We start from the raw sequence: 12,249 nt of genomic DNA on the forward strand, positions 1-12,249 counted from the left end.
AAGTTTTTACTTATTCAGAGCATTTGGAAATGAGTTTTGTGGATACTAAAGGTAACGTAACACGGCAGACATTGCTAGCAATAGATTTTAACTATCTAATGCTGCTATTACCATATTCTAGCGCAGGACTGCACCTTGTTGTAAAAGAATGTTAGTAAACCTTATCTCTCATACTGTAGTAAAGCATTTTCCTTTATTGTCAACACATCTCCACGTGGGATGCCTGTTAGCTTTACTGGGTCGATCTAGGCGAGTTCATCATGAATATTACATTTGCTTGTCTTTCGAAATGCCGTACAACTAACATTATCCTAATCATTTCAAACCACGCACATCTTATTCAGAGCATTCAAACAGCAAACGCAGTTCGGATATAAACGTGTTCCATGTGCGTCGACTTCAACGAACAGTTTAAAAAGTGCCGAATTCCCCGAACCTCAGCGAATTCACAATGGTACGCGCCACTAGTTTAGCGTATGCGCTGCCCGTAGCAGGCGCAAGGCTGACAGAAGGAGCCCAAGTGCCAGTAGGGACGAGGATCGCACACTGTAACGCCGGTGAGGCTTATGCCTCTTTATTCTTAGAAAGCTACCTTTTGGATATAAAAATTGTTTTCAAACTTCAGTATCCGGTTGTGCTGCTTGCAGCTTTCTTCTGCTATCTTTGTATTCGGTGAGTAAAGCAATACAGGTGTACGTAATGTTTATGTGCATTCAGGAAAAATGTAACTTTGAAAAGAGCAAACTAGTGTTTCTTAATGTCAAAATCACCATTCTTGGGTCTGCAATTTTTTAGCTATTTTTGACAAGTTGCTTAAAAGTTGTAGCTTGGCAACTGCTTCAACTGGACACACTTGTTTGATTTTACTATATTATTTGTTTGTTTTCTTGTACGGGTGGAGAGGGTTAGATTACGAGTGAACACGTACGGCAATCTGTGTTGTTTATATTTAAACAGACGGAGCAATGCAAAATGTTGCTTGGAGTTAAAAGTATAATATGACTACTGTTCCGAGTGTCAGATGGTTCCACCTACGAAAGTCAACCCAGTAATTTAATATTTGATGCCTGAACATAACATATACGGTTTGATGTGCGAAGAACGGAGATCGTATCCACCGACAGCTGAGTATATTAATTCGGTTAACTAAATCAGTGGATGTAAAATTTTCCCTTTTTTGATATGACACTCTATTAAATTTCAAACATAAATCGTAGATTAATAATAAGGTGTGTGAAAAAAAAATCTGTTTATATTTCCTCCACTTCCAAACTTGTAACTTTTGATGGGACGCAGCGAAGTGCTTAAAAGCTCTCCGACCTTCAACTCCATAGCCAACTGGACGATTGGACAGTTTGAATGATACACAATACCTCCTTAATCTTGTCTTGGTAGATCAGAAAAGGGGGATGTGCGTTTGCTTTGCGGAGCAGAACTTGCTGGATCAGTTGTGTAGTTTACACCGGGGCCACATGCAGTGGGACAAGAAAACTGTTGTGATTATTCTGCTTATCTCCAATTTATAAGAGACAAAATCTTCGGACAATGCTTGGATACAAGAGAAACAGTTTGCAGTGGAATGTTTGCTTATGGATGACTGGAGGTAAAGCAGGATGACAAAAACCTGCCCAAGTCAAATAGGTTTTGAGTTTACCAAACGGCATTATTGTAATGGTTTCTTAATACGTTTACATTCGTGGAAGACTATAATAACTACTAGTCTCATCAGGAGAAACAAAATGTTTGTGAGCATCAATTCAGATAGATAAAATAGCAATCCCATTACCATGAATTGGATTAAGCACATTTGAGAAAGTTATTTTTCTTTAAAATGTCAAAATGCTGAAAGAAAGCAGTGGAAATAAGTTAAAAAAATGCTTGGTCTCATACAACCTTAGATTTGTCCCTTCAAAGTTTACCTCCTTGTGATCTTTTAAATATATACTCTTCACTAGAATGGAATTCTGTAATTACACTTTGGTTTCAATAATCAGACACCACAGCATTTTAGTATAATGATTATGATTATATGTTGATATCTTGCTATACACACCAAGTGTGTAACACTCAAATTTAATTGCAGCCACTATTTAAAGAAGTAAATGAAATTCCAAAGTCATCAAAGAGGGGATAGCTCCAATAACAGACAAAATATCTCTGTATTTTCCAAGGTGACTTATAAACCTGTAATTTTGGGCCTAGGAAAACTGTTAGTAATACAGCCACACAGCTCCAGAGTACTGAGTTTGAAATTTAGCCAGGTCACTGTCTCTCTGTAATTTGCATTGGTTTACCTGTCATACTGCGAAAAGTTCAGATAAGACTTATAAATTGTCCAGTATGTGTGAATGAGAGTGTCCTGTAAAGGACCAGCATCACATACAAGACATTTTCCTGTCTTACAGCTAATAACTCTAATCACTGCAACACTCAGGTGGATTCAATAATTGTTTAATATTTTACTGGGAACCGGGTATGTTTCAGTCCATGTAACACTGCAACTGTCATGTACAAAATGTTCCAAAAGTAAAAAGAGCAATTACATTTGTCGATTGAAGAAACACTATACAGTTCTAAAATAGCTGACTCTGTAAAAGCCAGAAAATCTGTCTATGCAAAGATGAAGCATTTAGTGACAGTCATCTTGTGACCGAGAGCTGACCTACCAATCTGAAATCTCTTGATGTGTAATCCTCTGTAAAATGCAATCCTGAACAGGCACTGGCATCTTTTCATACTCTTTACAGAAGGCTTTTTGGATGGTGTAGCATAGCCATATGTCACTATACAAGATTTTTTTCTGCACTGCAGATTTATATTTCTGCTAAGCTAGCATTTCATTCATGATTATGCTGGTCTTGTTTCCAGAATAATGAGGTGTTATTATACAATTCTCTGTGAAATGTGAAAAACTCACCAGCCAGTTTTTTTAATTTCTGTGTATTTAAGACATAGCAGCCAGGTGCATAACAAGCAAATTGCAGTAAATACAGTAGGTTACGTCTGCGGTTATTATGTCATCTGTTTATAACTCTAATTGCATGTTTCTTTTTGTATGCTATTGTGCTTTACTTTCTTTACCTTTTTACATAATAGTTACTTCACAGTAAAAGGAACACAAATATTAATTCTATTAAAATAATTTGACAATTGACACCATTCAGCACTAGAAAATGAATTTTGTTACTTTGTCTTTTCTATATGCAGACTACTAGCCAATGCCAGTGTTAGATTATTTTGTGTCCTAGGCCAGGCTTATTAGTGTGCCAACTGAATGTTTGGTAGCTAACCCGTGCAGCCGCGTCCCCCCCATCACACTTATGATCTATGCCTTAGGCGAATGCCTCCACTTAACAGTGTCATCTCCAGGCAGAGGAGTAGCTTCAGTGACAGACTTTTGTCACTGTCCTGCTCCACTGACAGACTGAGGAGATCGTTCCTCCCCCACACTATGCGACTCTTCAATTCCACCCGGGGGAGTAAATGCGAACATTAATTTTATTTTAATTTTTTTTTCAATTTTATTACTATTTAATTTAATATTGTTTCTTTGTATCAGTATACTGCTGCTGGATTATGTGAATTTCCCCTTGGGATTAATAAAGTATCTATCTATCTATCTATCTATCTAATTCACCTTAATGGTGGCCCTGCTACTAGCACAACATCTTCAGATCACTGCATCCAGTTTAGGATTACGGGTGCCAGAGCATATCCCACCAATATAGGCACACAAGGCAGGTATCAGTCCTGGATGGAGCACTTAAGTCTCCTGTAGAGTCCACTCATGTACACACCTATGCTCTCTCTCATGCACACAAGGGATATTTATGGAAAAATGGAATGCTTGGAAAATCTACATAGGCATGGAGAGAATGAGTATATTCCACACAGGCATTAGCTGGAACCAGGATTCAAATCCTTCTGCCAGGGTGATTGATCTATGACACTGTTGTGTAAACCACTGCAACACTAGGCTGCCCAAGAGCTTATATGTATTCCATATTTTTATTTTTTCATACATCCCAAAGCTACCCATGCACCAGGCCTAGTGTGTAGCAAAGGGACCATTAGCAGCATCATCTACTGAGCCAGTGCCTAAGAAGTAATAGAAATCCCTCTATAATATAACAGCAGTGGTAGCAGCTATAATTTCACATGTTCAGAGGAAATTGAAATATTTACTTGTCCGGCTAGCTTACAACAGATTGACATTCTCTGCTGGAATGATAAACAAAAGTGTAAAAAACTAGGTAATTTTTGAATGGAGCATGATCTAGAGGCTAGTGGTAAATGCTGGCCAGTAATAGAAAATTTTATATGAGTGTGCAAATTTAAAAAATTGAGAATGCTAAGAGTAACCAACTAACAAATCAGTCCAGTTTGTTTTATGTAGTACATGTCTAGTCTGTAGTTATAAACCAAGACTTTCACTTTATACAGCAATGTACATTTGACTGCAAATCACTGTACTATGTGCATATAGTATATGATATGCATACAATGTATGATAATATATGATGACGGTTTATGTAACCAAGATAATATATGGATTAGATTACTTGAAATAGCACCAAATGATAGGTGGAGTATAAGGGGCTTAAAATATATTACTAAGAACAACACAAAGTAGGCAATTTATTTAGGCAAAACTGAATTCAGCAGTCATTGACTTAATTTGTTTTTTTGTACATTCATTGATTTTGTTAATATTGAACCTGTCATAATGCCAGTAGATACAAGATAAGAAGTCACCCTGAACGGGATTCCAGTTTATTGTAGAACACACTCACTTACAAGCTTTCACATTAATTCAGAAGAGGGTTTGTTTAGACTTGCCAATCAACCCAGCTGCATGTCATCACTTCAAACAATTATGCATATGTTAATTTGTACAGTTGTTTTAATTTTATATGTGCATAATCTTTCTTATGTAATTATGTCTGTTTTGATTCAACAGCATGTTTTTTTATTAAGCAAATTTATTAAGATATTTTAACAAAATTATTACAGATACTGTATGTTCTGAAAAGTGCAGTAGTGATGTAACTATCAGTGAGTAATGCAAGTGCAATTTTAGTTATGTTGGGATTTATTGTAGGTAGATGATTGACATTCATTCATTTTAGAATGATCTGTGTTTGGTATGTATGACTCATACTTGTACATCCTGTGGTCCTGGGTGTTCATCATAATAAATAAGGTAAAGTTACTTCTCTTGGTGTAGTCCTGGTTGTGCATTCTTAACTTAATCAGAAGTACATTTCTGGCTTTTCATTATGAATACAATGAAGATGTTTAAAACTGTACATTCTTCATCTTTGAGTGTTTAAACAAAGACTTATAGTTCATAGGTATTAATTATATGTACGTAAAGTGAGGTTGCAACCGGTGGATGTCTGTTCAGCCTGGAGTAAATGTCAGCAAAAATGAAGAATTAGACTGGTGGTTTATTTAAAACCAAACCAAGTGAAGGAAAACACAAGGTGAGCATAAAAAAGTGTCCAAACAAAAGAGGTCTATAGCCCCATGAAGTCTACCTTCCTCTAATATGGTGTGTTTTCCACTAACATTTTTCCTTGACTTCTTGTCTTTTTCTGTCACTAAAAATTTGGCCAGCTTGCTTCCCAGTTGTACACTCATTTAATCTCTGGAAGGGATTTACTTCCGGGCTAAACTCTGAAATAGGTTCTGATGTCAGAATACTATTTTTGGAAACCACATATCTTTCACATTGTTAGTTTGATTCATCAAGTAAATCTTCGGATAATCTTATGACATACATCTCAAAACAATTTGCTGAATAGCCAAACCAACAATGCACAATAAATTCATGTAAAGGTGAACATTATAAGAAAGCATTGAAGCATTGCAATATAATGAGTGCCCAAAATAGTGTCTCATATTGATAACACCTAGAGGCATGATACTAGTCATATTTTAAAAATAGAACTGAAAACTAGATGAAGACCATTTAATAAGGCAACTAAAACATATCCAAAGCCATCATCATCATTTTTCTTTATGCTTGCTGGAAGGCAGCATCAAGGCAGTTCCGTAAAAGGCACCTGATGAACATGTACAAGTTTACTTATTTTTGTATTCTTTAATAGTGTTTTCTTCGTTGTCGCCTTGCTTTTTACCTAATCTGTTCTTAAGTACATCTTGTTGAGGAACAATTCCTTCAAGAATGTGTCTGCATTGTTTTTTTTTGTGCATTCAAGATTTTTGTGCAGAATTTTCTTTATCTTTTCTACAGTTTGCAAAATCATTTTCAAGGGCCTTAACCATGCTTCATTCTTCCTTCCTTTCCTTCATGTTTATAATTTACAAGTTACACTCCAAATTTCCTTTTTTTACAGTCTTCTTGAGCTCTGTATTTACACATGGTTAAGAGCTGGCTTCTCTTGGTAAATGCATTTCTGGAATTAAATTTAACTTTGTTATTTATTTTCTCAGGGATAAGAAATATTAAACAGTTGAGTTAGATTAAGCTTAATCGTGTTTCTGTTCCCCTTTTGATAATCTTTCACAGCTATTGTCCATATCAGTATACATGTTATACTTCTTATTTGACACACTATTTGTCAGACTTTAAAGACGTATTTTAAAATCCACCACCACATATGTGTGACTGGGTCTTGCCACAGGCTGGTACCGGAGGGTCGACTGTAGCTATAGCACAGTGTTGACAGAATAGACTCCAGCTCCCATGCACTGCTGAATTGGATGTTATAGGTTTGAAAATGTTGTTTTATATAAATAAGACATTAGACAAATTTAAGGATGACACTAAATTAATTGGATTGGTGCATGGAGATGTTCATGGGTGGGAATATCTAAAAATAGTTGTGCAATATTAAGATTGATATAAAATATAAAGGCTTGCAGAAAAATTCAGATATACAGTAGTTACACAATGAACAGTCCATAGAAAGAACATATACCTTAATGTAAAATACTCGAGTCCTAGTGGACGCATCAATATCCTCAAGCAGACTGTTAGGAACTACACAACACCTCATGTGGTGTACAAGTTCAGCTGTTTAAGTTGTAAAAATAAAATGGTCAGAGCTGCAGTGTCCTCCAGCTTAGGGGTACAACTTAGGCGGAGTGGTGGCTCTGAGGCTAAGGATCTGCGCTGGTATCCCGAAGGTTGCTGGTTCGAATCCCCGTCACTGCCAAAAGAGCAAGGCCCTTAACCTTCAATTGCTCCAGGGGTGCTGTACAATGGCTGACCCTGCGCTCTGACCCCAAGGGTTATGTGAAAAGATGCATTTCACTGTGTGTTGTCCTGTATAACTATGTATGTGACAAATAAATAAAGAATTATTATAACTCATCCCATATGTGCACTACGGCTGCATATGCTACAGTTATCAGCAGCTACATAATCTTGCCTTCTGTTTCATTTGAGTCTCAAAATAAGCATGTATTCATATGCCATTTGTTTTTTGTTCTGAGAGATAACAATAACCAAATGAGTGCAAAATGGTCCTCTGTGTGACCACATGTTTTGCATTAGAGCATTAATTTGCTTTTTCAAACTAAATACATGCTTTATCTACATGCTGTGCTGATCAGAGACAAAAACCAACAACTTTAATGTGTCAAAAGACTCAGGGCATGCATTTCTTGGGCATTAAAGTAACCTACTTTGTAAATATAGATAAATATATGTACTGAAGCATAGAAAGAGGTTGAATTTTACACAAAAAGTATATGTACATATCTATTATATGGCTTTATTCACCTTCATGTTAACATACAGCTTATAAAACAGTTCCTGGCACCTCTATCAATACTATTTTGTCATTTGCATTGTTAATGATATACTGTATGACGTTCAGTTTATTTTTGGCTGTAGCATCTTTATACAGTATGTTTGTGTAAATGTGTATACATAAGAAATATGTACAGTATAATATGCATGTAGACTTTTTAGGATATTTAAATGTACAGTGATCATAGTCTTGGGTGTCCACTGATCTCTTACTGGTGGCTTAATTTATGTTTTAAAGAAATTTCAGTATAAATGAAAAAGCTGAGTGATTGCTTTTGCTTGCAGCTCAATGCTAACATTGTCCAACACAGTTGGCTTTTGTTTCAATGTTGTGATTTTTATCTCTGTCTAGTTAATAACAAAACGACTTCCCAAACCTTTATGCATCTGTTTGCCTTAAACTTTATGTTTTATTGATTTTTAAGGCTGTTTTAAACTTTAAGATATAAAATATATATATATCAATAAAGTGGTTTAGTATTATTGGAAATATTTTGTATGTACTGTATTGACATTTTGTGAAGTATAGCAGAAGGTTAGAAACAAAACACAAATATTTGAAGTAAATAATCAGAATTAAAACACAGAATTTTTAAAGTCTAAATTAAAACTGCAAAAACAGACTGAAAATTCTAGTTTAATTTGAATCACATATACAAGCACACAGCCTCCAAGGATAAGTTTTGTATTTTTCATGTTGAAGTTATTTCTTCACAAACATGGCATATATGTATTTGCTGTGCAAAATTACTATAAATTAAAAAAAAAAAACACATAACCACTCCTGGCATTTTGTAAAGGAACTTTTCAGGGCACAGGTCGCCTGGTAAGCAAAAGCCTAAAAACTTACATTGCAGTATTGAAGGGTGGAATCTCTAAGGGCAAATCTCACTTTCAAAGTATGCTGATGAATGCCAACATAATTTAACAAAAATGATCTGCTTAATTCAGTTTAAGGTCTTAGGATCAGAGCCTGGGAGAAAGAGAGGAACCAACAATAGAAGTGCTGCTAGTCCATTACAGGACCCACTTGAACACTATTTAACCTAACATACATGTGTTTGGGATATGAGAGGTTAACCATGTCAATCACATGGAGAAAAACTGACACGGACACAAGGAAAATTTCTAGGCATGACAGAGACAGAAACTGTGTCATAAATAGCTTTGTGAAGAAAATAAAGAAAACCTGTTTATTGGAGTATTTAATATGAATATATGTAGATTTATTACGAATTCCTTATCTGGTTAGTTTTCATTTACTCTTTACTATATTTATTATATATTCAACAATCCATTTTCTAACTTATTCACTGTAGGGCCAAGCAAAGGGTCAACTGCTCACACAATTTAACACAATGTTAGAAAAAAGTTTTAATGATTTAAATGAGTTGAAAAGTCCATACTGCCTGTATTCGAGTTTGTATGTGGCTATAGAATTCAAAGCCTACATTTAAAAGGCATTTATAAACGATTCAGTGTTGATTTTTAGCTCATGTCCTTTTTTTGTGTTTTTTTTTTTATTTTTTTAACTGTGATTCCAATCAGATGTGATTGTGTACCAATATCTGTCCTGAATCTACAAAATGTAATAAAAATTAATCAACAAATAGCTGCTGACATGCTGAATTTAAATTTTTTACAATGCAGGATGTCTGTGAATCCATCAGCTCATAATAGCAAGTGCTCAAGAATGCTTTGAGCGGATCTGTACATAAAAATCTGTGTACATGAGACAGGAGCCAGGACTGGTGGGGGCAACATGTGGAATATTTTAATGTAAAATAGTAGTTTGTCAGAATGTAAAGGAATCGTTCAATTACAGCAACAACTGTCTAAAAGACTCTGTTAGTAAAATACAGACTTGAGACACAATATTTTAGAAAATAACAGAAACTGGATTACCCTTGGATGATAGCATTATAGTGTAGCTTTATATTTAACCCGCCAGCCTAACACATAGTTTATACTGATGGTGACAGCACAGTCATTATTTTATCTTGTAGCTTCATAAATCATATACATAGATAAAATTTAGGTCCCTAAAGTAAACAGGCTAGACTAATGTAATCAAAAAATGTAAAATAAACTAATTATAAAGTTTATCTTAAACATTTACCCATGATTCCTGTTTACTGTATCCATGCCAACATACGCAAAGAAGACAGTATCACCAATTATTCAATGCATGATGTCAGAATTTTTCCAAGTGAGAGACCAACATTGAAGAAATTTTTAGTGTGCCCAGAGGGAATGTGAAGAGTACAATGAATCAAGTCCTTTTGATGCATTTTTTAATTAAGCCTATTTGAGAGATGCTGATACATTGTATTAAAACAGCCTTCAGCAATGAATTCAAAGTCTTTAGTTACAATGATGTTGCTATATTGATTGTTAAGTTGTGCTTTGCAGCATCTGTGTCTCCAATGCTACCCCAGTTTGAGTAGTAGTATAATAAATATTATGGAATTATTATCTACGTTGTAGCCTCAACAATATTTGGCCCGCCAATGTTTAAGACAAGTCAGTTCTCATGAGCACAGGGATTTATATTATGTGTCACATTTTTATACACAGTGAAACGTCTAGTGCAGTTGTTACAAATATAAAAATGGGAGTGATTTTTGAGGTAGTTTGCAGGATGACAGTAATAAAAAAATGGGGACTGTTGTTTTTTGTTTAAACAGAGCAGCAAAATTCCAGCAGGGCAGCACAGAATGTGTAAAACACGTAAACATAAGGGAGTCTTAAAAAGTAGCCAGAGTCATCACTTCACTGTGTCTGTTCATAAGCACAGAGCTTTCATCCCACTCTTCTGTTGCACTTTGTAATATTTGAATGTAATTACTTCAGGAATCTTCTCCCATGTCAAGCTGAGTTGTAATAACCTTCTGTTTCTTTCCAAAGGACTTCTGTTTTTCAAGGGTCAGAGGTCACCACTGATTTAAAAGCCTTTGAGATTGCTTTCAGATCGCCTCAGTCTCTGGTATACTCATTCCTCTTGAGCAGGTGTAGCGAATGTAGTATTGCAATTAATGTTGAATTTCTATCCATTCATCCAGTACTGATGATCAGTTTTACAAATCCAGGTCCTGGTGACATGGAGTATATGTAATGTGAAAGAAAAAAAACACACATGTTAAAAGAAACTATGACACTTAATGGCATGGCAACAGCTTCATCAAGAAGAAAGCATAGACTGTCTTAAAATGTAGATTGAAATATTGATACTCATTTATTAAGAAAATAGATTCTGATATTTCTTTTTTTTTAAAAAAGTAGCAAAATACAGTGATCCCTCGCTATATCATGCTTAGACTTTCGCAGCTTCACTCTATCGTGATTTTTTTCTCATACACGCTTACGTCACTACGCATGCACTTTCTGAGAACTTTTATCTAAGCCCCACGATGGCTCCTAAACGTGCTGCTTTTTCTAAGCCTTCTGACAATAAAACTAAGTGCCGGAGGAAGATGCTTACTATCCAGGAGAAGGTGAAACTCTTGGATATGATCAAAGATGGCAATACCCTACAAAAGCCTCCTCACACATATGAAAAGACAGCGCCAGCAACTGCCTATCAAGATGTTCTTCAGCCGCGCACCCAGATACCCACTGCCTACTCTTAGTACTCCTTCAGTGGAAGAAGACAACGATGCACCTGCTGAAGATACTGCACCACCTGAAGACTCTCCTACTGAGGTTGTACCTTCATTGGTTGGTGGTTGTGTGTAAGAACTGTGTGTGTGTGTAATTAAATGTACAGTACAATAATCTACTATATAAAAGCGGTCGGGATTGTCCTTCCGTCCCGTGAGTGCAAAGTGTAGCGGTATTCCACTTATCACAGACTTGCTACTTGCGGCTTGCAGTACGAAGCGACGCGATGTGAGCAGTGTTCTGGTGCTCCCATCGCTCCCTTGCTTTTGTGTGCGATGCGCTGAAAAATAGACCAAATTATGTCTCTGGAAATAATTAATGTTGATGGAGTACAAATGCCTCACCGCGTAGTAAATATCAGGGGAGATGGTGCTTGCTTATTCTCATCTATAGCTTATTTAGTGCATGAAACTCCATCTTTAGCGGTACAGATTCGGGCTGACATTGTATGACTTTGGACAGGCACTCGAGGGGATAAAAAAACTTAGGTTTTCGGGAGATGCTATGAATGGGCACTTTAATGTTCTCATTCCTACACTTACATGCTTGATGTACACATGGAGCGCACACAAATTGAGGATAAAAGTCAGTCGCCTTAAAAGTTGGGTGAGCCTAGTAATAATATGATATTTGTAACGTCTAATATGTCTTATTTTCTCTTATTTTGTCTAATATATTGGGTAATACGAGTGTAATGGTGACTAAAGTGTGTTATTTCAAGTCTAGAGGGCTCTAATAATGTTAAAAAACGTATTTAGAAGGTCGTAAACAGGTTTTCTATAGTCTAACTGCAAAAATATTCGATT

General features: G+C 35.8%; 1 protein-coding gene across 1 annotated transcript in view; it reads left to right on the forward strand.

Moving 5' to 3' along the window:
* Nucleotides 1-528: 528 nt before the first annotated feature.
* LOC120516677 (FERM domain-containing protein 6-like) overlaps nt 529-12,249 on the forward strand; it is a 77,297-nt gene continuing 65,576 nt past the window's right edge. Inside the window, exon 1 of the mRNA XM_039738530.1 lies at nt 529-672. The gene's annotated coding sequence lies outside the window, so the exon portion shown is untranslated. The remainder of the gene's footprint in view (nt 673-12,249) is intronic.

This window comes from Polypterus senegalus, chromosome 16, assembly GCF_016835505.1.
Source record: "Polypterus senegalus isolate Bchr_013 chromosome 16, ASM1683550v1, whole genome shotgun sequence".
In the NCBI taxonomy this organism is placed as follows: domain Eukaryota; kingdom Metazoa; phylum Chordata; class Cladistia; order Polypteriformes; family Polypteridae; genus Polypterus; species Polypterus senegalus.